This window comes from Leptonychotes weddellii, chromosome 16 (assembly GCF_054177405.1).
Source record: "Leptonychotes weddellii isolate Sample4059 chromosome 16, ASM5417740v2, whole genome shotgun sequence".
In the NCBI taxonomy this organism is placed as follows: domain Eukaryota; kingdom Metazoa; phylum Chordata; class Mammalia; order Carnivora; family Phocidae; genus Leptonychotes; species Leptonychotes weddellii.
Window position 1 is genome coordinate 42,805,279 of NC_138384.1, and position 25,181 is coordinate 42,830,459.

The 25,181-nt window shown below is 38.9% G+C and overlaps 2 protein-coding genes and 1 pseudogene across 5 annotated transcripts in view; all 3 read right to left on the reverse strand.

Moving 5' to 3' along the window:
- ZNF112 (zinc finger protein 112) overlaps window positions 1-20,510 on the reverse strand; it is a 41,724-nt gene extending 21,214 nt beyond the window's left edge. The window contains exon 1 of one of the 3 annotated variants that reach the window (XM_081807017.1): window positions 20,422-20,510. The gene's annotated coding sequence lies outside the window, so the exon portion shown is untranslated. The remainder of the gene's footprint in view (window positions 1-20,421) is intronic. The other 2 variants (XM_006731962.3, XM_031026625.2) reach the window with 2 other exon arrangements.
- ZNF229 (zinc finger protein 229) overlaps window positions 1-25,181 on the reverse strand; it is a 474,727-nt gene that overhangs the window by 390,542 nt on the left and 59,004 nt on the right. The gene's annotated exons all lie outside the window — the stretch shown is intronic.
- Window positions 6-20,489, reverse strand: LOC145717609 (large ribosomal subunit protein uL1 pseudogene; annotated as a pseudogene). Its single transcript, XR_014140943.1, has 3 exons — window positions 20,422-20,489; window positions 4,140-4,193; window positions 6-3,031 (listed from the first exon to the last, which is right to left on the reverse strand). The product of XR_014140943.1 is annotated as a large ribosomal subunit protein uL1 pseudogene (transcript).

Genomic DNA, 25,181 nt, shown 5'->3' on the forward strand with positions numbered 1-25,181 from the left:
GTAATATATAATGTAGAGGACATATATAAGAGTAGAACATATACTACATAATATGCACATATATTTAACCATGATTAATTAATTAACCTCTCTAGGCTTCATTTCTGTAATCTGAAGCATTAGGACCATAACAGAACCAACATTATCAGATTGCTATCAGGATTACATGTGAATAGCAGAAAAATGTTGTAATTATACCAATGTTTTCTAGACATTAAAAATAGAGCTACTCTACGACCCAGCAATTGCACTACTAGGTATTTACCCCAAAGATACAGATGTAGTGAAAAGAAGGGGCACATGCACTCCAATTTTCATAGCAGCAATGTCCACAATAGCCAAACTGTGGAAGGAGTCCTTCAACAGATGAATGGATAAAGAAGATGTGGTTCATATATACAATGGAATATTACTCAGCCATCAGAAAGGATGAATACCTACCATTTGCATCGACCTGGATGGAACTGGAGTGGATTATGCTAAGTGAAATAAGTCAAGCAGAGAAAGACAATTATCATATGGTTTCACTTATTTGTGGAACATAAGGAATAGCACAGAGGACCACAGGGGAAGAGAGGGAAAACTGAATGGGAAGAAATCAGAGAGGGAGACAAACTATGAGAGACTCTGGACTCCAGGAAACAAACTGAGGGTTACAGAAGGGAGGGGGTGGGGAGATGGGGTAACCGGGTGATGGGTACTAAGGAGGGCACGTGTTGTGATGAGCACTGGGTGTTATATGCAACTAACGAATCGTTGAACACTACATCAAAAACTAATGATGTACTATACAGTGGCTAACAGAACATAATAAAAAAAAATCAGATACTATTCTCCATCATAAAACCGTCCTTATGAATGTGTCTTGTAAGACATCTGGGTGGCAAAGATGGCCTCTTACTTAATAATCTGTTTCCCCCGTAACAATGTTTGTTTAGACATTGAGACCACCCTTCTGAAAAGTTTAATGATGGATGGATATTCTTTTTTAAAATTAATTTATTTTTATTTTATTTTATTATTTCTTTCTTTTCATTTGAGTATAGTTGACACACAATGTTACATTAGTTTCAGGTGTACAACACAGTGATTCCACAAGTTTATACATTATTCTATGTTCACCACAAGTATAGCAACCATCTGTCCCCATATTCTTCTTGAAGCCAGAGGAGGCTCTGATAGCATATCCCTCTTCCTACATGGATATAATGAAAGATTAAAGAAGCCTGTGATGCCACTCTATTTCTCTTATTTGTGTAAAGCATTGGCTCAGCACTTGATGCTTGCAAGGACTTGGGAACCAGAAGTTTAATTTCTTGGGCAAGGTTATTTATTGTTTTCAACAGGTATTTAGTGTTATTTACTGTTTTTAAGCAACTTCAAGATCATTTGTGGAAGAGAAAGAACTCAAGAAGGGCTGATGGTGGCCTGTGAATAAGGTAGAGCCTTTTTGCACCACCTTAGAGAGAGGTTTTCTCCTCCAGTAGAGTCTCCCTCTCCTCCTGAGTCCCTGCCCACATAGCCCACAGCTGAAGAATCCACAGAATGTATGTACAACTACCAAGAACAAGTATTGACTTGGCTTCGTAGTTAGCAGTGAAAGAGTTGAGTTTTCTTTCACTTACCCAATATTTATAGATCACCTTCTGAGAGGGATATAGTTCCTAGATCTCTAGTTGCTCAGAGCCTAAGTGTGGGAGACCAATTAGGAAATGAGCTATTGGGCGCCTGGGTGGCTCAGTTGGTTAAGTGACTGCCTTCGGCTCAGGTCATGATCCTGGAGTCCTGGGATCGAGTCCCACGTCGGGCTCCCTGCTCAGCAGGGAGTCTGCTTCTCCCTCTGACCCTCCTCCCTCTCATGCTCTCTGTCTCTCATTCTCTCTCTCGCAAATAAATAAAATCTTAAAAAAAAAAAAAAAAGAAAATGAGCTCTTACACACTGACAGATGCCAGAGTAGAGTGTAAACAGGGTCCTTTGGGGGAACATGGAAAGGGTCCCCAGACCTAGACTGGATAAGGGAGAGAGTTAGATGGGCTCAATGAGGAAAATGAGGCCTGATGTTAGGCCTGGAGGATGACAGTGCCATATCAGCCACTCAGAGCTCAACAGGGTACTCAAACAGAACAGTACTCAAATAGAAGAGTACTCAAACAGACAGTACCTGGGGCAAATGAGAAGCCGAAATGTGGTGAGAAGTCAAGAGCCAAATCACATGCTTTAGAGGAATTGCCTCATTTAACCCTCGCAACAACCCAAAGGATTAAGATAATTTTTACTGTTGAGAATACTGAAGCATCGAGAGGTTTTGGTTTTGGTTTTGGTTTTAATGGCAGCACCAGGGCTTCTTAAGCTGTGCCTTAGTACAGGTACTGGGGTTTGGCCATGATGCTCTTGATGTATAAAGTCCAGATGTTCTGTCAGTTCTTCTTGAGCAAGGACACCAGGAAATTGACAGCTAAGTGGATGTTGTACACAAGCTCATCATCTGTCATCTTCACATGGCTAATGGCCACTGCCAGACACAACACCTTCTTCATCTGGAATTTGATTGTGGACTTCACTTCATCCACTTTGGCCACCATGTTCTCATTGTGGGTCAACAAGGAAGGGAACTTGCCAGGCTTATTCAGGCAAGAATTCAGGGATCTGCTTGATCAGGGACTCTGAAGCCAAAAGGGCATCATACTTCTTGGCCAACTTCTTGACTAATTTTTTATTCTTACTGAGTCTTTGGTGCCTCCATGCCCATGCGGGGAATATCCACAGCCTTGGCCTCATCACAGTACTGCTGATGCCCTAAATCACACATGGAGAACTTAGGGCAAGGAGTAGACTTAAGCCTGATGGTGCCCAAGGAGCATTTGTCCTTCTGAGGGTCATAGTTTTTCAGGCTGATTTGCAGCTCCACAGTCTCTGAAAACTTCCAGTGCTTGTGCTGGTTGCTGTGCAGGACTTCCCTCATTGCTTTGTACAGCCTGTCCCAGGAGACTTCGCTGCTCATGCTGCTGCATACTGCAGTAACTGGAAAAGCTGAAGCATTGAGATTTTAAGTTATTTATTCATGATTATCCATTCAGTCAGCAGAGCAGCCAGGATTATCATCCCAGAGTCCATGTTCTTAATTACTAGGATGGTGGCTTTCAATCTACCAGTTCACTGGTTATCGTTGGGAAGTTAATAAAAAAATGAAAACAAAACCAATGCCCAGGACCCAGTCCAGGGCCTATAAATTGGTATCTGTGGAGGAAGAGTTTCCATGAAAATGAATCCCCTTCCCCTCAGGTGACTATATTTTGCAGAAAGGGTTGCAAACATAGATTCTGAGATTAATAGAGGCAGTTTGCAAGCTGAGCCTAGGCAATCAACCATTAGATCATTCAGGCTCTCAATGAGTATAGGGAATGACTGGAGAACACATAAGCCAGGAGCAGAACAGGGTCTGGGACTCGGGCCTTGTGACTCCCAGCTCCCCACTGCTCCCCATTATAAGGTGCTCCTGGAGTTGTCTCTAAGGATTGTGGATGTTTTTTCAGGCACATACTCAGCATGAATACAGGCTTCCAGTTTAGACTTGCCTGATCAGATTTATCAAGCAATAGGAGTTACTAATCACCCAAGGGACTTTAAGAATTCAGAATACAAAGCAATTCATGTTAAACAGGCATTTAAACAGTGGTCATCCCACAGAATGTTCTTGTTTCTTTATATGTTAGAGTTAGTCTGATTATATCCCTTTCTTGGTTAAAACATGTGCATGGCTGCCCAGTGCCTTTAGAATAAAGTCTAGATTCTTAGCAAGCCATCCATAGAGGAATCTTCCATGTCTGCTCTCCCCTGTAAACTCCAGCTGTGTAAATCACTTGATCTCACAGGAAAGCCTCCAGGATTTTGTATGTGAAGAAAGGATTTACAAAAATGAGTAGTGGGCAGTAGTTTGCCCCCATGCATCCTAGATCTTCTTAGCTTTTTACATCAGCTTATATGTCCCCTGTTCTAAGATAGCTTTTAACAGGCTTTGCTACAGCCTTATCAACTCCTAAAACCCATTTTGCCAGTCTAATAAAAGCAGAGTGTTTTGGCCAAGAGCCTAGGCTATAGAATCAGGTTACCAAGCTTTAATCAAGATTCTGCCACTTACTAGCAGAGTAAACTTTGCAAGTTAATTAACCTCTTGATGCTTCTGTTTCTTCATCTGTAAAATGGAAGATGAAAGTAGGGTTATTATGAAGAACAAATGAGCTAATGCATCCAAGCATTAGAAAGTCAGTGTAGTTCATAATAAGCACCCAAAAAATGTTAGCTGTTATTACTATTATCCTCGTTGTTGTCACCATGAAATAAATACAGAAGCCACATATCAGCCCTAGTTTGCTTTTAAGAATATTTATTTTAGGTCAGTAATTACCAATAGGCATATACCACCTTTTGAACATTCTGAAAAAGTGGGTGGCTTCAGCATCCTACTCAATCTGATTGAGATAAAGGGCAGGAAATACTTATATTGTTTGTTTCTCCCACATCCATTTTCAGAAAATTTGAATATAACCTCACTGAGCTGAAGGTCCCTGTTCCTTGATCCCTGTTGTAAAGCTAGACAAACCACAAATAGGTACTGAATAACTCCTCTCTGCCGAAACCTATACTTGGCAATAAGCACAGAGAACTTGACGTAGTCCCTACTACATAGAAACCTGCACCTGAGTGGGAGAGACAGAGCAGAAACACCAGTGAACTCAAAGACAGGTCAACAGAAATGATCAGAACTGAAGCTCATGAAAATTAGGTGCATTCTGTTGTTTATTTCATGTTGTGTTCTGGAAATGTTAATAGTATTGTTCAGATCTTTTGTATTCTTACTGAACAAGCCTGCTTGTTCTATTGGTTACTGAGAGGAGTACTGAAATCTCCATATGAAATTGTGGATTTCTCCATTTCTTCTTTTAGTTCTGCCTAGTTTTCTTCATGTAGTTTGAAGCTATGTTGTTTGTGAATACACATTTAGGACTATTATGCCTACTTGATGAACTAACCCTTGGTGTAAGTGCCCCTCTTTATCCCTGGTAACAGTCCTTGGTCTGAAGTCTACTTTGTCTAATATTACTATAGCCATTCCAGCTTTCTCTTGACCAGTGTTTCCACAGCACACCTTTTTTGGGTAATCCCTTTAACTTTTAACCTATGTCCTTATATGTAAAGTAGGCTCTCTAGACAGCATATACTTGGTTCTTGTTTTTAATCCAATTTTATAATCTCTTAATCAATGTATTTAGACCATTAGCATTTAATGTAATTTTTTATATGGTTGGATTTAAGTCTACCATTTTACCCTGTTTTTCCTCCCTGATTTTCCTTTTTTTTTAAAATTTAAATTCAATTAGCCAACATATAGTATATCATTAGTTTCAGACGTAGAGTTCAATAATTCATCAGCTGCATATAACACCCAGTGCTCATCACATCATGTGCCCTCCTTAAATGTCCATTACCCAATTACCCCATCCCCTCCAGCAACTCTGTTTGTTTCCTATAGTTAAGAGTCTGGGTGTTATACTTAACTAATGAATCACTGAACACTGCATCAAGGACTAATTATGTACTATACAGTGGCTAACTGGACATAATAAAAATAAATAAATAAATAAAATGAGAAGGTACTAATAAATCAAAATATTGGGAGGTTTAGAGAAAAAAAAAAAGAGTCTCTCATGGTTTATCTCCCTCTTTGATTACTTCCCATTCAGTTCTCCCTCCCTTCCCCTATGACCCTGTGCTGTTTCTTATATTCCATATATGAGTGAAACCATATGACAATTGTCTCTGATTGACTTATTTTGTTCAACATAATACCCTCCAGCTCCATCCACATCGATGTAAATGGTAAATATTCATCCTTTCTGATGGTTGAGTAATATTCCATTGTATATATGTATATATACAGGTGCCCCTGTACCACAACATTTTAATTTTTTTATTCTTTATTTAAATTCAATTTAGTTAACACATACTATATGTTTAGTTTCAGGGGGTAGAATTTAGTGATTCATCAGCTGCATACAACACCCAGTGCTCATTACAAGTACATACCTGTCCTGTCAAAACAAGAAGAAAAAAATAGACTTTAAATGTTGCACTTTTAAGACACATTGGAAGTGAGATATTTTGTTATTGAATTAGACAGCAAAGCCTTTTGCTTATTATGCAGTGACAACATAGCTGTGCTAAAAGAAAACAATACATGTCAATATTATCAGACTAAGTATTCATCACAAATATCTTCAATTCGTGGTAAAGCAGTGGTCAGAAAAATTAGAAAATTTAAAATGTCTCATCGGAGCATAATTTCTTCACAAAAAAATAAGTAATGAAAATGAAGCTACAACCAAAGTAAGTTTATATTTAGATATTCAGCTTCTATTTCTAACCCAAGCAAAGAAAAGTAATTTACTGATGATGAGTTAATTAAATCTTGTTTGATTGTAGCAGCCAAAGAAATGTGTCCAGAGAAAACAAACAACATTATTAGACCGGGGGCAAGAATAGTTGCTTGAAGAGTTGAAGACAATGGAAACATTATAGTCAATTAAAATACAAGGAAAATGATCATGATATATTTGGCTCTTGATAATTCAACACATATTACTGACATTGCTCAGTAGTTGTTCATTCAAGGCATCAATGTCAAGTTTGAAGTGCCTAAATAATTAGCCTCTAGGGATAGTCTGTGTGGAACAATTACAGTTAAAAATATGTTCTAAGTTGAAAAAATATTAATTCAAAATAACCTTAAGTGTAACCTAAAAGGATGTGTTAAAACTGATTACAAATTTAAGAGCTTATACAAATGTGTTTAAAGACTATGGTCATTCATTGTATTATTCAAAGCAGGTGCTTTGCAGAAAATATTGTAATCTATTATGTGCTACTGAGCCAGTAGTGTGAACAGTGAACTTCATTCAGTCTCATAGACTTAACCATCATCAGTTTAATGAATTCTGTCAGAAATAGCACTGGGTGTTATAAGAAAACAACGGATCGTGGATCACCACATCAAAAATTAATGATGTATTGTATGGTGACTAACATAACATAATAAAAATAAATAAATAAATAAATAAATAAAAGAAATAGAAACCGAATATCCTAACTTGCCTCACCATACAGCAGTTCAATGGCTGAGCAGCAGTAAAATTTTATTATGACTTTTTAAAAAAGTCTCAGAGCCAGGACTGAAATTTTCCTGAATGAGAAAAATTGACCCCAGCCATGCTGAATGGCTTTGGAAATTAGCTTTGGCTAGACTTGATGATGTTAATGAATCCAACCTATAAGTAGAAGTATGGTAGTAATAAAGTCATTTTGATAGCAACTGATTTTGTTTAAATCACAAGTAATGCCAAACTGCTTTATATATTTCAACCCTGTCAAAAGTTAAAATGAGCACAATCTCCATTCCCACATAAATTTGTAATATTTGTATTTTCTGAGCTTAAAGTACATCATCCCAGCAGTGTTTTCAGATCTTGATGCAAGTGCAAAGGAACTTCCCATATTTCAAAATTGGTTTAACTACATAATTGAGGAGCTTCCTCCTAACCTTCCGTTAGAAGTAATCTGTGATGTAATGACATACTAAAAGGCAAATGTCAAGAGAAGAACCTAAGAGAAGAACCTAAGAGAATTCTATAAATGCATTTGATATTAGTTTCCTATTGCTAGCATAACAAGTTACCACAAACTTGGTGCCTTAAAACAGTACAATTTATTCTTTTTTAGTTACGGAGGTCAGAAGTCTAAGATCAGTTTTTGGGCTGAGGTCAAGATGTCAGCATGGCTGGTCCCTTCTAGGGGAGAATCCATTTCCTTGCTTTTTCCAACTCCTACAGGCACCTGCATTCCTTGGTCCATGGTCACATCACTCCAATCTCTGCTTCTGTCATCCCATTGCCTTCTCCTGACACTGATCTCCCGCCTTCCTCCTATAGGGACCATTGTGATTACAGCGTGCCCACTTGGATAATCTTGCCATCCCAAGATCCATAACTTAATCACATCTGCAAAGTCTCTTCTACCATGTAAAGTAACACGGGTTTTGGGAATTAGGATGTGGACATCTTTGGGGAGCCACTATTCAGGCTTCAAGTTGCATCTTCCAGTTTATTATTATGCACAATTAAAATTACAAACTTGTGGACTGATACCAGTATTTAGTAGTACTTATTTGTTTAAAAGGTCATTTTTCAGTAAGTGATAAAATGTATAAAATCTCATTACAGAGCAGCATAAACAGAAAAACATTTGCAGTCAATTTTGATGACAGGGGAATACTAACCTTGAAAGTCAGTTAAGTTAAATGTTATTCCCCAAAATATTTCTATTCTCATTAGTACACCTGTATTACCAAAAAAAAAATTGTACTCAATCATTGTATTTTGGATTTTGTTAATAAAAATGCTGTGGATATTTCTCTCTTGTTAATACACAGACCTAAATAATATTCTTGAATCTGCTGCTTGACTGGAAAAGCTGAAAATATTTACAATCTGGGCCTTAATAGAAAAAGATTGTGAGCCCTGGACAAATTCAATTAAACCCAGAGTTCTTTGAAAAGATCAATGAAATTAAACTTCTTGCCTGACCAACAAAGAACAAAAGAGAAAAGACACAAATTATCAAAATCAAGAATGAAAGAAGGGATATCATTATAGACTCAACAGACATTAGAAGAATAATAAGGGAATGTTACAAGAAACTTTGCATTCATCAATTCAATATGGTAGATGAAGTTATTTAATTCCTTAAAAGACACAAAATACAAAATATTGAGAGAAACCAAAATTAAAAACTTTTGCTCTACAAAAGATGCTGTTAAGAGCATGAAAAGAGGAGTGCCTGGGTAGTGCAGTCTGTTGGGCACCCGACTCTTGGTTTTGGCTCAGGTCATTATCTCAGGGTCATGAGACTGCACCCTGTCAGGCTCCACACTCAGTGTGGAGTCTGCTTGCGATTCTCTCTCTCCCTCTCCCCTACCCTGCGTGCTCTCTCTTTCTCAAATAAATAAATCTTTTTTTAAAAAGAACATGAGGGGTGCCTGGGTGGCTCAGTCGTTAAGTGTCTGCCTTCAGCTCAGGTCATGATCCCAGGGTTCTGGGATCGAGCCCTGCATCAGGCTCCCTGCTCGGCAGGAAGCCTGCTTCGCCCTCTCCCACTCCCCCTGCTTGTGTTCCCTCTCTCTCACTGTGTCTCTATAAAATCTTCACAAAAAATTAAAAAAAATTTTTTTTTGTAAAGATTTTATTTATTTATTTGAGAGAGAGAGAATGAGAGACAGAGAGCACGAAAGGGAAGAGGGCAGAGGGAGAAGCAGACTCCCCGCCGAGCAGGGAGCCCGACGCAGGGCTCGATCCCGGGACTCCAGGATCATGACCTGAGCCGAAGGCAGTCGCCCAACCAACTGAGCCACCCAGGCGCCCCAAAAAATAAAAAATTTAAAAAGAGCATGAAAAGACAAGCTACAGGCAGAGAAGAAATATCTGCAAATCACATATTTAACAAAGGACTTGTATCCACAATATATAAATAACTCTCAAAAATCAACAAGGAAAACACAACCCAATTACCCAAATTAAAACTGAGCAAAACATATAGACAAAACACTTCAGCAAAGAAGATATAAGGATGGTAAATAAGCTAAAGAAAAGCTGTATCTGCTGAATATCATTGGTCATTAGGGAAATGTAAATTAAAGTCACAATGATATTGCAATACATACTTATTAGAATGGCTAAAATTAAAAATAAAATACAGACAATGCTAAGTGATGACAGAGATGTGGAGCAACTGGAACTCTCTCTCTCATACATCATTAGTGGAAATACAGGACGGTAGATATACTGGAGAGCAGTTGGGTAGTTTCTTATAATGTAAAACATACACTTTCCATAGGACCCAACATTCCCATTCCTGGTTATATACACTAGAGAAATAAGCACCAAAACCTTTACACAAATGTTTCTAGCAGCTTATTCATAACTGCCAAGAACTGGAAACAAACCAAATATCCTTCAGTGGATGAATGGGTAAACTATCGTATATACATTTATGGAAATGTAGTATTAACCAGCAATAAAAACAGATGAAGTATTGATACATACAATGTCAAAGGCATTATGCTGAGTGAAAGAATCCAGCCTCAAAAGTTTACATATGGGAAAAAAAGGTTACATATGATGAGTTCATTTATATGACATTCTCAAAAAGACAAACCTATATAGGGTTATAGTGGTTGCTGGTAGTTACAGATACGGTGAAGGGTGATAATAAAGGGAATATAGGAGGGAAGTTTTTGGGGCTAATGGGACTGCTTTGCATCTGATGATGGTGGTGATTATACAAATCCATACCTGCATTAAAATTAATAAAATTGCACCCCAAAAAGAAATAGTAAATTTTACTATAAAATCGTTGTTTTTTAAAAATCCATTTCCTCATCTGTAAAATAAGGGTAATAGGCTTGTTATGAAAACTGATTTAGTATACATAAACTATTAGAAACACTGCCTCCAGGCATAACAGTTTACAAATATTTGCTATTACCATTTCTACCAATGTGTTTCTTAGGAAATATGGGTTTTTTTAAATTGAACCCTAACCCTAAACCTAACCCTAACCATAACCCTGACACACATTGTTACTGAGTTGCAGGCATATAACATAACGATTCTTAGGAAATGTGTTTTAGGTCATCAAAATAATTGCCCACCAACTTTTCAATACTCTGAAATAGTTGGTGGATTCGATAGCTCACTGATATTAATGAATATCTCCATGGGTTATTTCTATTCCGTTTTGCTACCTAATTCCAATTTCAGGAAATCTGCACTGCAAATGCTTGATACCAGCTGTCTGTTGAGTAGCTATTCTAAACACAAATCCTTGCCAATCTTATACTGAGAACTGGACACAGTTATGGAGAAAAATATGACATGGTCCCAGAAACACAAGAGCTTCAAGTGTATGGGAAGAGAGGGATAACATACAAAGAACAAGAAGACATAGGTAAGTCAAATTCTATATGGGAAAACAAAATTCATCACCATCCCTCTCTAAAGTGCAATACTGTTATGTCCCGGAGCCTTCTCAAGTAAGTAACATTCTCCAAGCTGCAAAGAATGAAAACCTTAGGGTAGCTGCTAACATCTCCCTTTCTTGGTCTTGGATATATATAAAAAAAATGTTTGATAATCAATTTTTGGCAATTATGACAATCAACCAACCACTATCATACTGACTCAATGTTGGGAATTTGTGTTAAAATACTGAAACAAAAAGATCGGGGAGGGTGGGGGTTAGGGTGGGGGTGGTTAATACAAGACTGACAAATGTTAACAAGGATTAAATGTGGGTGATGGTTCCACTGGGGTTCATCATTTTACTCTTATTACATCTATGTGTATAAATTTCCACAGTAAAAACTTAAGAGGGAAATAAAACCTATACCTATTTTGTAAAACTTAAGTAAAAAAATCTAAATATATACATATACATATATATGTGTATATATATATATATGTGTTACATATATACAGAAAAACATTAAAACATTAATATGTTATCTCTATAACCTGTGGTTATAGACAATTAAACTCTTCTGTTTATACTTTGTATATCTTCTTAATTCTCTACAACATGCAATCTATAATCATTTCTATAATCAGAGTATGAACTATAAATTTCTTTCTAGGATTTAGCCTATTTTAATTAAAGTATAGTTGATATATTAGTTTCAGGTATGACACAATGATTCGACAATTCTATACATTAAGCAGTGCTCCCCATGATAAGTATCGTTACCATCTGTCACACACAAATTTAATACAGTATTCTTGATTCTATTCTGTACTTTTCATCCCTGTGACTTATTTATTTTATAACAGGAAAGTTTGTACCTCTTCATTCCCTTCACCTATTTCACCCATTGCTCCCACCCCTTTCCCCTCTAGCAAACACCAGTTTGTTCTCTGTATTTATGAGTCTGTTTCTGTTTTGTTGTTAATTGTTGTTTCCTTTTGTTTTTTAGATTCCACATATACGTGAAATCATATGGTATTTGTCTTTCTCGGATTTTTTTTTTTTTAAGATTTTATTTATTTATTTGACAGAGAGATAGACAGCGAGAGAGGGAACACAAGCAGGGGGAGTGGGAAAGGGAGAAGCAGGCTTCCCGCCGAGCCGGGAGCCTGATGTGGGACTCGATCCCGGGACTCCAGGACCATGACCTGAGCCAAAGGCAGTCGCTTAACCAACTGAGCCACCCAGGCACCCCGTCTTTCTCTGATTTATTTCACTTAGAACTATAAATATTATTTCAAATACAATACAATTATATTGCAGATAACTGAAAATATCTTAGCAAAAACTGAAAACTCATTGACATAGCTTTCATGGCCTTCTACAGAAATCTAAAACATGACTTCTCAACCTGATAATAAACACGGTAAGAACTAAAGCAATAGATTGAAACCTAAATTTAAATCCCAGCTCAGCCTACTAGCTGTGTGAACCTAGGATAAACAACTTATGCACTCTGTGTCTCCCTTTTCTCATCTACAACATGGGAATAACAGTATCCAGGAGACCCCAGAGGGCTCCTGTTAGGATTGAATATGTTAATTCATATAAAACTCCTAGAATAATATTTAGCACTAAATGTTTAAACATAATCGTTAGGAGACAAGAAGATGGCGGCAGAGTAGAAGTACCCCAGGCTTGCTTCATCCCACAAATACAGCTAGATAACTATCAGATGATCCTAAATACCCCAGAAATTGACCTGAAGACTGACAGAACTCTCCAACCAAACAAAGAGAAGAGGCTACACTGAAGAAGGTAGGAAATGTGGAGATGTGGTTTAGGGGAGAAACAGATCCTGGTTGCTGTGGAGGGGAGGGAGCCATGGTCACAGAGAAGGGTGAGACAGAGAAATGCACAAGAACATTTCCCCATTGCCATTGGCTTGGAAAGTGAGAGGGGCTGAATGTTGTGAGTTCTTATATTCAGTGGGGCTTAAAGCCCAGATCTTTTTGGTGGGTTGGTTTGTTTTGCTTTGTTTTGTTTTTGCATTGCACTTTTTAATTGCACAGGCAGTTTTAAATAAATGGAGAAAGCAACTTCCAAAAGCTACACTAGCAGGGAAATATTCCATCAAGTATTTACATAGTGAGCTTCCATAGTTTTACAAAAAATTCCTGATTTTACTTGAACTGTACATGAAGGAAAGGAGCCCCCTCAGGTAGGTGTTCTCTCTGCTTGCAAAAGCAAACTAAAGGACCTAAAACTGGAGGCAAGCCTGGGATGCCAAGAAAGGGGTTAAAGAAATGATAAAGGGCCATTCATAAATTCCATGTCTAAGACACTTATCCAGTGATCCTTACATAAGAACTTTAGGGCAAACTACTGCCCTTATGATAAAGGTACAACCTCAAAAGCTGTAATTCTGGATTATAATATATCTGAGTACCTTGGATTTCTGGATGACAAAAGATAATACTGGGGGTGACCCATAAGGTTTGAACAAATACTTTAGAAGAATTCCCTAGGACTGTGCATCCTTTACTTTGAAAGCCTGGAGTTTTAAAGGTCAGCAGGCTTGGCTGGGATAAAGCCCAGCAGCACTGTGCTACTCTTGAGGAAAAGGCACGTAAATAAGCCAGGGCATAGAGCATGAAAACCGTGATCTGAAGAGCACCTGGGGCACACAGTAGGGAGATTATTTGCTCTTCTCAGAGCATGTCCCTGAGAGGCAACATTCATGGAGACTTGTCTGGGAACAAAGGAGCTGGCTGGTGCCATTTCCCTCCCTCACCCCTCAGCATAAACACAGAGCCACCTGTGGGAAACAGTGTAATGCAGACACTGGCCCCCTAACTTGCTTACACCAAGCCCCACCCCACTGTGCTCCAGTGGAACTGCCTTTCTCAGTCATGCTTACCTCAGTGACAGCACAGCAGGCCCCTCCCCTAGAAAACCAACACAAAACCTGCCCATACCACATCTCTTGACCAGAGTTTTACAGGGCTTCAGTTCTGGTGGAGGTGGTGAAAACACCATGTCTCCTGACCAGAGAGTTTTACAGGGCCTCAGTTCTGGTGGAGGTGATGAAAAGTCTCATTTCACAAGCGGACCGAGCACCCAGATCAAACTTGCCACATTCAGGCCAGGGACCTATCACTGCCCACAGTAGGCAAGGAGAGCATCTGCAGACAATTGGCCTGAAGGATAGAGCAGCTAGAATGCAACAGCAGAGTGCATGCAGCACACACTGGAGACACTTCCTGAAGTGTCAGGCCCTGGGCACTACATGACCTCTTCTTCATAAGGCCATTACTTTCAGGAGCAAAGATTTTTCTAACACAGAGAAGCAGGCAGAGACTTAGACAAAGTGAGAAGATAGAAGAATTTATCCCAAATGAAAGAACAAGATAAGACCACAGCCAGAGATCTAAGTGAAACAGATATAACTAACATGCCTGATGGAGAATTTAAAGCAATGATCATAAGCATACTCACTGGACTTGAGAAAGAATGATACATCAGTGAGACCCTTAACACAGAGATAAGAGTTAAAAAAGAATCAGAGATGAAGAGTGCAATAAACAAGATTAGAAATACCCTTGATGTAATCAACAAGAGGCTGGAAGAAGAACGAATTAATGACCTAGAAGACAAAGTAATGAAAAGCTATGAAACTATTAAAAAGCAGAGAAATGATTATGCAAAACGAGGATATATTTAGGGAACTCAGTGACTCCATCAAACATAATAACATTCATATTATTGGAGTCCCAGAAGAAGAAGAGAAAAAAAAGGGTGGGAGAAAGTTTATTTGAAGAAATAATAGCTGAAACTTCCCTAATCTGGGGAAGGAAACAGACATCCAGATCCCGCAGGCACAAAGAACTCCCAACAAAATCAACAAAAGCAGGCCAACGCCAAGACATATTGTAGTTAAATTTACAAAATATAGTGATAAGAAAAAAACTTAAAAGCAGTGAGACAAAAGAAGTCAGTAACTTACAAGGGAAAATCCATGAGGCTAGCAGGAGATTTCTCAACAGAAAATGCAAGCCAGAAGGGAGTGGCATGATATATTCAAAATGCTCAATGGGAAAAACTGCAGCCAAGAATATTCTATCCAGCAAGGCTATCACTCAGAATAGAAGGAGAGATAAAGAGCTTCCCAGACAAACAAAAACTAAAAGAGTTGTGACCACTAAGTCAGTCCAGCAAGAAATATTAAAGAGAACTCTTTGAATGGAAAGGAGAGACCAAAAGTGACAATATGAATGTAGGAAAAACAAAAGCAGTAAAAATGAGTATTTCTGTAAAAATATCAGTAGGGCGCCTGGGTGGCTCAGTTGGTTAAGCGACTGCCTTCGGCTCAGGTCATGATCCTGGAGTCCCAGGATCGAGTCCCACATCGGGCTCCCTGCTCAGCAGGGGGTCTGCTTCTCCCTCTGACCCTCTTCCCTCTCATGCTCTCTGTCTCTCATTCTCTCTCTCAAATAAATAAATAAATAAAATCTTAAAAAAAAAAATCAGTCAAGGAACTCACACATACAAAAAAAAGGATATAAAATATGGTAACATAGTCAAAGCATGGGGAGGAGAGGAGAAAAGAATGTGTTCAAACTTAACCATCTAGTTAATATAGACTGCTATATGCAGAAGAGGTTATATACAAAACTAATGGCAACCATGTATCAAAAACCACCAATAAACATGCAAAAAATAAAGAGAAAGAAATCCAAATATATCACTAAGGAAAATCAGCAAACCATGAAAGAGAGAAAGACAAGAAAGGATCAGAGAAAATCTCCAGAAACAATCACAAAATAAGTAATAAAATGTCAATAAATACATATCTATCAATAATTACTTTGAATGTAAATGGACTAAACGCACCAATAAAAAAAACTCAGGGTGTCAGAATGGATAAAAAAAAAAAGACCCATCTATATGCTGCCTAGAAGAGACTCATTTTCGACCTAATAACACCTGTAGCTGGACAGTGAGGCACGGAGAAATATTTACCATGCAAATGAATGTCAAAAGAAAACTGGAGTAGCAATACTTATATCAGACAAACTAGACTTTAAAACAAAGACTGTAACAAGAAACAAAGAAGGACACTATATAATAAAGGGGACAATCCAACAAGAAGATATTAACAATTGTAAATATTTATACCCCCAACATGGGAGCACTCAAATATATAAAATAATTAATAACAAACATAAAGGAACTATATGATAATAATACAATAATAGTAGGGGACTTTAACACCCCACTTATATCAACAGACAGATCATCTAAGCAGAAAATCAACAAGGATACAATGGCTTGAATGACACACTGGACCAGATGAACTCAACAAGTATATTCAGAACATTCCATCCTAAAATGGCAGAATACATATTCTTTACAAATGCACATGCAATATTCTCCAGAATAGATCATATATTAGGTCACAAATCAGCCCTCAACAAATACAAAAACACTGAGATTATACTATGCATATTTTCTGACCACAACACTATGAGACTTGAAGTCAACCACAAGAAAAAATCTGGAGAGACCACAAATACATGGAGGTTAAACATGCTACTAAACAATGAATGGGTCAACCAGGAAATAAAGAAGCTAAAAAATACATGGAGACAAAAGTGAAAACATGATGGTCCAAAACCTTTAGGATGCATCAAAAGCAGTCCTAAGAGGGAAGTATATAGCAATAAAGGCCTACCTCAAGGAGCAAGAAAAATCTCAAATAAACAACCTAAACTTACATCTAAAGGAGCTAGAAAAAGAACAACAAAGCCTAAAGCCAGCAGAAGGAAGAAAATAATAAAGATTATAGCAGACACTTCTCAAAAGAAGACATACAAATGGCTAACAGAAACATGAAAAAATGTTCATTATCATTAGCCATCAGGGAAATTCAAATCAAAACCACACTGAGATATCACCTTACAACAGTTAGAATGGCAAAAATTGACAAGGCAAGAAACAACAAATGTTGGAGAGGTTGTGGAGAGAGGGGAACCCTCTTACACTGTTGGTGGGAATGCAAGTTTGTACAGCCACTTCGGAAAACAGTGTGGAGATTCCTAAAAAAATTAAAAATAGAGCTACCCTATGACCCAACAATTGCACTATTGGGTATTTACCCCAAAGACACAGAGGTAGTGAAAAGAGGGCCATATGCACCCCAATGTTCATGGCAGCAATGTCCGCGATAGCCAAACTGTGGCAAGAGCCGAGATGCCCTTCAACAGATGAATGGGTAAAGAAGATTGGTCCATATATACAATGGAATATTACTCAGCCATCAAAAAGGATGAATACCCAACTTTTACATCAACATGGATGAGACTGGAGGAGATTATGCTAAGTGAAATAAGTCAAGCAGGGAAAGTCAATTATCATATGGTTTCACTTATTTGTGGAACATAAGGAATAGCATGGAGGACATTAGGAGAAGGAAGGGAAAAATGAAGGGGAGGAAATCGGAAGGAGAGATGAACCATGAGAGACTATGGACTCTGAGAAACAAACTGAGGGTTTTAGAGGCGAGGGGGGGTGAATGAAACAGCAGAAAGAGAAATCAAGGAATTGATCCCATTTGCAACTGCACCAAACACCATAAAATACCTAGGAAAAAATCTAACCAAAGAGGTGAAAGACCTGTACTCTGAAAACTAGAAAAAAACTGATGAAAGAAATTGAAGAGGAAACAAAGAAATGGAAAGACACTCCATGTTCATGGACTGGAAGAACAAATATTGTTAAAATTTCTACACTACCCAAAGCAATCTATGCATTTAATGCAATCCTGATTAAAATGCCAACAGTATTTTTCACAGAGCTAGAACAAACAATCCTAAAATTTATATGGAACCACAAAAAAACCCCAAATAGCCAAAGCAACCTTGAAGAAGAAAGCAAAGCTGGAGACATCACAATTCCAGACTTCAAGTTATATTACAAAACTATAGACATCAAAACAGTATGCTACGGCACAAAAATAGACACATCTATCAATGGAACACACTAGAAAACCCAGAATTGGACCCACAACTATATGGTCAATTAACCTTAGACAAAACACGAAAACATATCCAATGGAAAAAAAAACAGTCTTTTCAACAAATGGTATTGGGAAAACTGGACAGCACCATGCAAAAGAATGAAACTGGACCGCTTTCTTACACCATACACAAAAATAAATCTAAAATGGATGTAAGACCTAAATGTGAGGCAGGAAACCATCAAAATTCTAGAGGAGAACAGGAGCAGTAATCTCTTTGACATTGGCCATAGCAACTGCTTTCTAGATATGTCTCCTGAGGCAAGGGAAACAAGAACAAAAATAAACTATTGGGATTACATCAAAATAAAAAGCTTCTGCACAGTGAAGGAAACAATCAACAAAACTAAAAGGCAACCTATGGAATGGGAGAAGATATTTGCAAATGACATATCTGATAAAGGGTTAGTATCCAAATATATAAAGAACTTACACAAATCAACACCCCCCAAAATAATACAATTAAAAAATGGGCAGAAGACATGAACAGACCTGTCTCCACATAAGACGTCCAGATGGCCAACAGACACATGGAAAGATGCTCAACATCACTTATCATCAGGGAAATGCAAATCAAAACTTACAATGAGATATCACCTCACATCTGTCAGAATAGCTAAAATCAACAACACAAGAAACAATTGTTGGCGAGGAAGTGGAGAAAGGGGAACCCTCTTACACTGTTGGTGGAAAAGCACACTAGTGTAACCAATGTGGAAAATATATGGAGATTCCTCAAAAAGTTAAAAATAGAACTACCCTATGATCTAGCAATTGCACTAGATATTTACACAAAGGATACAAATATAGTGGTTCAAAGGGGACCATGCACCCCGATCGATGTTTATGGCAGCATTTATCTACAATAGCCAAATTATGGAAACAGCCCAAGCGCTCAAGGACTGATGAATGGATAAGGAAGATATGGAATATATACACAATGGAGTGTTACTCAGCCATAAAAAAGAATGAAACATTGCCATTTGCAACGATATGGATGGAGCTAGAGAGTACTCTGCTAAGTGCAGTAAGTCAGGCAGAGAAAGATAAATACCATGATTTCCCTCATATGTGGAATTAAAGAAACAAAACAAACTAGCAAAGGAAAAAAGAGGGGAAGGCAAACCAAGAAACAGACTCTCAGCTATATAGAACAAACTGATGGTTACCAGAACGGAGGTTGGTGGAGGGATGGGTGACACAGGAGGTGGGGATTAAGGAGTGCACTTGTGATGAGCACCGGGTGATGTATAGAAGTGTTGAATCACTATATTGTACACCTGAAACTAATATTACGCTCTATGTTAACTAACTGGAATTTAAATAAAAGCTTTAAAAAAGTAAGTATAATTGTTATTATTCATGCCCAAGTACTCCCCCATCCCTTTCTGTATTTATGTATTCAACAAAAGTCAGGGCATCTTCACGGTAGAAGAATTTGCAGATGAGTTAAGGAAATATCTTCTCCCCTGAGAGGAGATAACATAAGAGGAAGAGAGATGCTAAGACCTACTCAGGCGAGGCTCTGCTTCCAGAAGCCAAAGCACCATTCCCTCCTTCCAGCGGCCTTTTTCAATTAGTCCGGGCTGGGGAAGGACAGGAGGCTGAGAGAAATCACAGCTTCATTAGAACTCCCGCATAAATTACAGTGGACATCCCAGACAACACCCAGGAATGACCCTCTACAAAAACTTAAATTTAGATTAAAAAAAAAAATTGGAATCTGGGTGCAGCCTCCCCTCCTTCAGGACACTGCAGCAGGAGCTCTGACCCCATCCCAGGTTCATAGATGCTTTCAGGGAACTAAGCGCTTCTCCAGAAATTACAAAGTACTGCTATTAAGAGACTTTTTTTTTTTTTTTTTTTTACCCCAAGCCAGACTTTAAGTCTTTCTCTTCTACATCCTCATTATAACTCTATTAGGTAGACACTAATACCAACTTAAAGAGGAATGAGGCAGAGACACGAATTCTCCGAATATTATACGGCTGGGAAGCGGCAGCACTGGCTGGTGGTCGGGGAAAGGGCCGGGGAAATGCAGAACCCAGGAATCCCTCACTCCCAGCGACCTGGGAACCTGGCCCGGGCCCCGAGCCCGGTCTGCACCCAGCGCTCCGCACTCCACAGAGCTCATTCAGAGGGAACACAAACCCCGCCCTTCGCCGCAGGCGGATTCTCTTCCCCAGGGTCGAGCGCCTGATGACCACCGGCCCACCGCAAAGTGAGGCCAGGTCAGTGCGGCCGCCAGGAGGGCGCCGGGGGTGGGTGGGCTCACCTTTCGCAGAGGAATGAAGGCCGCGGCCTCGCGTACCTGGAGCGGAAGCGACTCTGCCTACACAGAGCTCCTGGACTACGCTTCCCAGAATTCCCGATGGGAGCAGGAATGCAGCCTCGGCCTCCTGCAGCGGAAGTTATCCTGCGGCACTGTGTTCCTGGACTACATTTCCCAGAATTCCCAGACAACCTCGTAGTCTTCCTCGGGCGGAAGTGTTGGCTGTCGCCCCGAGAGGCTGGATTGTATTTAAAGCGTGCGGGTCCGGCGCGAATTCCGTAACCCCGAAATGCTGCCAAGTGTACAGAACTCTTTTATGTACTTCTGTATTTTCTCCAGCCAACGATGCATTCAGGGCGTCTTTCCGGAGCGTAATGCGTCTGACCTTGTGGATCTTGTGGACTACAAATCCCGGAATCTCCTGCGGAGTGGTCCTTTCCTGAAGGCTCTTCTCTTTTTTGGGACAGTCAGTATTTAGATAGTCGGTATTCTCTTTTGGATAGTCAGACTGAATTAATTCTGTACGGTTAGTCGAGCTTGGCCGCCCCCTCCCTTGTCGTTTTCTTGAATTTTTTTCTTCCAAACGTGACAAAAACTAAGACAAAAACAAAACAAAACCCAAAGAACTCAACCAAAGCAAACTATCCACCTATTCTAAGAAACTACCGAAATATGAACCTTGAAATATGAGAAAGAGGAAAGGGAAGGAAGGAAAACAGATTATAGAAAGGAAGCGATGGATGCGGGGTTTGGGAGGGGCGGAATGCAGATACTATAAGGAAATTGTGCTGACCTGTACTGAGTACCAAATTTGACAAATATAGAGTCTCAACCTTACTTTTACTGGGTTGCCTTTTTTTTTTTTTTTTTATGGTCATGCATGCATCTAGAACTCACAGTGCTCCGTACCCTGAACTATTCATCCCAAGATCCACAAGAATGGACGTGGATGCCAAGAATCCACAAGAAACAGATGCAACCATTGATCAGGCCTTAAAGCAGAAGCAACAAATGTTTCCCACATTTCCTTCACTTTAATTGATTATGAAACGTGAGTCATAAGGCAAATGGAAGAAACTGTATTGATAGAGATAAAACATTGTAATATGGGAAGGAATTAAGACCTTTATAAGATCTTGAATTTTTTTTCTTTTTTGAGCTTTTAGTATCCCACCACTTACTTCCCCCCTCCTCATATAAAAACTACAAGTTGTCTTATGGAGGATGTGATTGAAGGAGGACAGGGGATGAGGTAATGGCTTAATCCAGAAAATTAGCAGAAAGAGAGAAAAAAGAGAAGAGGAAGTTTAATTGCCTAGTTTTCTGTTGTTTTCCTTTATGCTGGTACATTAATTGTGTCTGATGTTACATCACTTGAGCCTCTTGTAATCTAGAACAGCTACCTTTCCCCTGTTTTGTTTGCCTTTGGCCTGCTGAAATAACTAGCTGAGATGTCATGTAGGATTGCTCACATTCTGGATTTGTCTGATGGCTCCCCTGGCATTTATTGTCCTGAAATGTCAATATTTTCTGTAAACTATAAGTTAAAGCCTAGATTTTTGACAATAAGCACAAATGTGGTGCTGAATAAAGCTGAACAAGGTCCAATATAATGTCCAACTGAAACTATCTCAAATGCTGGGCATGTACTCTCACTCAGGAGTGAAAGAAAAATGATGTAACAGCTGTCAACACAAAATGAGGAAACTTTTTATGATCTCTAAAGGTAAGGAAGAGAGTTTTATTTAAGCCCAAGTTAGGATAGCTGCTCAGGAAACACACTCTTTACAGGAAATGTTCTGGAGAATGAACAACTGATTTAAGAAATCATACAGGGTACCAAATTGGAAACAAGAAACAACAGATGTTGTTGACGATGAGGAGAAAGGGGAACCCTCCTACACTGTTGGTGGGAGTGCGAACTGGTGCAGCCACTCTGGAAAACAGTATGGAGGTTCCTCAAAAAGTTAAAAATAGAACTACCCTAGGGGCACCTGGGTGGCTCAGTCGGTTAAGCATCTGCCTTTGGCTCAGGTCATGGTCCCAGGGTCCTGGGCTTGAGTCCCGCATCAGGCTCCCTGCTCAGCGGGGAGCCTGCTTCTCCCTCTGCATGTCGCTCCCCCCGCTTGTGCTCTCTCTCTCAAATAAATAAATAAAATCTTAAAAAAAAAAAATAGAACTACCCTGGACCTAGCAATTGCACTACTAGGTATTTGCCCAAAGAATACAAAAATACTGATTCAAAGGGACACATGCACCCAGATGTTTATAGCAGCATTATCAACTATAGCCAAATTATGGGAAGAGCCCAAATGTCCATCAGCTGATAAATGGATAAAGACCTTGTGGTGCCTAGAAAACTAGGTAATTTACTCAGCCATAATAAAGAACGAAATCTTGCCATTTGCAAAATTCATGTTGCTACATTCGTGTTCATGTTTGCAATATTCATGTTGCTAGAGTGCCAAGTAAAGTCAGTCAGAGAAAGACAAATACCATAAGATTTCACTCATATGTGGAATTTAAGAAACAAAACAGATGAACACAGGTGGGAAAAGAGAGAGAGAGCAACCATCAAACAGGCTCTTAACAATAGAGAACAAATTGAGGGCTGATGGAGGGGAGGTGGGCAGGGGATGAGTTAAATGGGTGATGGGTATTAAGAAGGGCACTTGTGGTGAGCACTGGGTGTGGTATGTAAGTGATCAATCACTAAATCCTACACGTGAAACTAATATTACACTGTATGTTAATTAGCTGGAATTTAAATAAAAACTTGGAAGAAAAAAAATCATACCATGTGATTCTGAATTTAACAACCCCTCCCAAAAGGAAATGTTTTTTAAAATACTTATCTAGTAAGTTTATATATTAAGGAGGATCAATCAGATAATAATTTGGTTTTTGGATAAAATGACAGGAAAATTTAAAAATGCAATAGACAAGAAATGTTTCAGTACACTTAAACTTCCAATGATAACAAAATAGGTAATTTAGAATAAACATCTGGCCAATGATGGGTAGACACATTTTTAAAACTATTGAGAGGATCGGGGCGCCTGGGTGACTTAGTCATTAAGCGTCTGCCTTCAGCTCGTGTCATGGTCCCAATGTCCTGGGATCGAGCCCCATATCGGGCTCCCTGCTCAGTGGGGAGCCTCCTTCTCCCTCTCCCACTCCCCCTGCTTGTGCTCTCTCTCTCGCTGTGTCTCTCTGTCAGATAAAGAAATAAAATCTTAAAAAAAATTAAAAAATAATCTGTTGAGAGGATCAAAAGACAAGATGAATTAGTGGGCTAAAATTTAGAAAAAGTGGGGGAGTCATGCACTTGGGGCAACTTTTCTCTTGGGGTGATGGTCTAGTCAAAGAGCTGAAAAGCCTAGAAGCTCTGCACCATTTTTGACACCCATTTGAGGGTAGGGGAACAAAAGGTTCTGGCAACAACTACAAAATACACATCTTTTCAAACACATAAAATATTTACAAAAAGGGACCATATGATGAGCCATAAAGGAATAACAACGAATTTCACAATACTGAAATAATACTGAATATGCTTTCTGAGTATAATGAAATTCAGCCAGAATTCATAACAAAAAGATAATTTAAAAACTGCCATGTGTGCATCTAATAAAGTGTTGTCTCCCAGCCCCTTCTTTACTCTGTTTTATGGGGCTGGAATGAAAAATCTGCATCCCATCTTTCCGCTATGCGCGTGGTATTTGGGGATCTTCCATTCCGGGGGGCGTGGCCATGACCATCATCTCCTCGGGAATTCTGGGAACACAGTCCAAGCTCTGTGGGCAGAGTCACTTCCACTCCAGAGAAGTGTGGCGGTGGGGGAGTTTCCTCTGAGGGAGCTGAGTCGCGTGAGCAGCTGTGCCTTCTCTCTTGGCACAGGGTCAGCTGGAACACGTCCTTGGCCTTCTGGAAGAGGAATCTGTACAAGTACAGCATTGGTGACTAGGTTACTGGAAGGGCAAACAGAGGACTCTGAGGCACAATGCAGGTAACAATTGCAACAAGCAGCAACCACCCCAGGATCTGGGGTAACAAAGTGAAGCAAGTTTTATTAAAGTATAAAGTAGAAGCAGCAACAAATTTCGGCTTTTCCTTGACTTTAACTGCTCATTATGAAATGTGGGCTCTGAGTCAAATGAAAGGAGCTGCTTGATGTGGAGACATTATTTTAATATGAGCAGATAAACACTGTATAAAAATTTGAATTAACTTTTTGTTCAAGTTCATGCATCACATAACCTACCTCCATCCTGCTCTTGATATTGTAAATACAAGAAAATGTCTTAAAAATATGGAAACCAGTGATACCATGATTTTTCATTAAGGTGAGCAAGTGAGGGTTAGACTCAAACCAGAAAATCCAATGACAACAAAAATGCACTTCACTTTCCACCTTTTCTTCAGGACAAGAACTAAAAAATGTTTATACCTTTTTATCATCCCCCAGATTCAACAGTTATCAACATTTGCCACACTTCCTTGATCTATCAATTTTATCTTTCTTTTTGTCTTTAATACTTTAAAGCAAACCATGACAGTGCATTATTTTCCCCCTAATATTTCCATATATACTTCAAAAATTACCTTTTCTGGTATAACCACAATACAGCTATCACATTGAAGAAAGTTAATAATAATTCCTTAATATTATTTCATACCTAACACAACTTCAAATTTTCCAATCATTTCAAAAATATCTATTCATTGTATCTGATTGCTGTCTCTTCAGTCTATTTCACTCT